Genomic DNA, 2,705 nt, shown 5'->3' with positions numbered 1-2,705 from the left:
GGTGTTACAATGCGCTACAAATCCTGTCTTTCTCAAAATGAACATTTGTTAGTCCCAAAATGTGTTCTCCCTTTAGAAGCTTATGAAGATTCTTCATTCCAACTTGTGCTAGTCGGCGATGCCAGAGCCAGCCCATGTTAGTCTTAGCAATTAAGCAAGTGTCAAGTTCAGCTCTATCAAAATCTACTAAGTATAGCTGACCCTCTAACACTCCCTTAAATGCTATTGAATCATCACTTCTTCTAAAGACAGTAACACCTGTATCTGTAAAAAGACAGTTGTAGCCCATTTTGCATAATTGAGAAACTGAAAGCAAGTTGTAATCTAAAGAATCTACAAGAAAAACATTGGAAATGGAATGGTCAGGAGATACAACAATTTTACCCAATCCTTTGACCAAACCTTGGTTTCCATCCCCGAATGTGATAGCTCATTGGGGCTCTTGGTTTTTCTCATAGGAGGAGAACATCTTCTTCTCCCCTGTCATGTGGTTTGTGCACCCGCTATCGATGATCCAACTTGAGCCCCCGGATGCATAAACCTACAAAATAAGTTTAGTTCTTGATTTTAGGTACCCAAATGGTTTTGGGTCCTTTGACATTAGATACAAGAACTTTGGGTACCCAAACACAAGTCTTTGATCCCTTGTGTTTGCCCCCAACATACTTGGCAACTACCTTGCCGGATTTGTTAGTCAAAACATACGATGCATCAAAAGTCTTAAATGAAATGTTAGAATCATTTGATACAATAGGAGTTTTCCTCTTAGGCAATTTAGCACGGGTTGATTGCCTAGAACTAGATGTCTCACCCTTATACATAAAAGCATGATTAGGGCCAGAGTGAGACTTCCTAGATTGAATTCTCCTAATTTTGCTCTCGGGATAACCGGCAGGGTACAAAATGTAACCCTCGTTATCCTGAGGCATGGGAGCCTTGCCCTTTACAAAGTTAGACAATCTTTTAGGAGGGGCATTAAGTTTGACATTGTCTCCCTTTTGGAATCCAATGCCATCCTTGATGCCAGGGCGTCTCCCACTATAGAGCATGCTTCTAGCAAATTTAATTTTTTTTCATTTTCTAAGTCATGCTCACTAATCTTAGCATTAAGTTGAGCTATGTGATCATTTTGTTTCTTAATTAAAGCTAGGTGATCATGGATAGCATCAAAAGTAATGTCTCTACATCTAGTGCAAATGGAAGTATGCTCAACGATAGATGTAGAGGGTTTGCAAGATTTTAATTCAACAACCTTAGCATGTAATATATCATTTTCACTTCTAATGTTAGAAATAGTAACATTGCAAACATCAAAGTCTTGAGCCTTAGCAATCAAATTTTCATTTTCATTTCTAAGGCTAGCAAGAGAATCATTCAATTTTTCAATCTTAGCAAGCAAATTAGCATTATCATTTCTAAGATTGGAAATCGAATCATTACAAACATTAGAATCAACCTTAGCAATAAGTTTAGCATTTTCATTTCTAAGGTTGACAATAGTATCATGGCAAGTGCTTAGCTCATTAGATAATTTTTCGCATTTTTCTACTTCTAGAGCATAAGCATTCTTAACCTTAACATGCTTCTTGTTTTCTTTAATAAGGAAGTACTCTTGGGAATCCAAGAGATCATCCTTCTCATGAATAGCACTAATTAATTCATTTAATTTTTCTTTTTGTTGCATGTTAAGGTTGGCAAAAAGGGTGCACAAGTTATCCTCCTCATCACTAGCATTATCTTCATCACTAGAGGATGCATATTTAGTGGAGGATTTAGATTTCACCTTCTTCTTTTTGCCGTCCTTTGCCATGAGGCACTTGTGGCCGATGTTGGGGAAGAGAAGACCCTTGGTGACGGCGATGTTTGCGGCGTCCTCGTTGGAGGAGGAGTCGGTGGAGCTCTCCTCGGAGTCCCATTCTCGGCAAACATGGGCATTGCCGCCCTTCTTCTTGTAGTACCTCTTCTTCTCCTTTCTTCTCCCCTTCTTGTCGTCACCCCTGTCACTATCACTAGATAATGGACATTTAGCAATGAAATGACCGGGCTTACCACATTTGTAGCACACCTTCTTGGAACGGGGCTTGTAATTTTCCCCTTCCTTTGTTTGAGGATTTGGCGGAAGCTCTTGATGATGAGCGCCATCTCCTCATTATCGAGCTTAGAGGCGTCGATGGGTTGTCTACCTGATGTAGACTCCTCCTTCTTTTCCTCCGTTGCCTTGAATGCAACCGGTTGTGCTTCGGACGTGGAGGGGCCATCTAGCTCGACGATTTTCTTTGAGCCTTTGATCATCAACTCAAAGCTCACAAAATTCTCTATTACTTCCTCGGGAGTCATTAGTGTATATCTAAGATTACCACGAATTAATTGAACTTGAGTAGGGTTAAGGAAAACAAGTGATCTAAGAATAACCTTAACCATTTTGTGGTCATCCCATTTTTTGCTCCCGAGGTTGCGCACTTGGTTCACCAAGGTTTTGAGCCGGTTGTACATGTCTTGTGGCTCCTCCCCTTGGCAAAGTCCGAAGCGACCGAGCTCCCCCTCGATCGTCTCCCGCTTGGTGATCTTGGTCACCTCGTCTCCTTCGTGCGCGGTTTTTAGCATGTCCCAAATCTCCTTTGCGCTCTTCAACCCTTGCACCTTATTATACTCCTCTCGACTTAGAGAGGCGAGGAGTATAGTTGTGGCTTGGGAGTTGAAGTGTT

The sequence above is a fragment of the Zea mays genome, chromosome 6 (assembly GCF_902167145.1).
Source record: "Zea mays cultivar B73 chromosome 6, Zm-B73-REFERENCE-NAM-5.0, whole genome shotgun sequence".
Taxonomy (NCBI): Eukaryota; Viridiplantae; Streptophyta; class Magnoliopsida; order Poales; family Poaceae; genus Zea; species Zea mays.
This window is presented reverse-complemented; position numbering follows the sequence as displayed.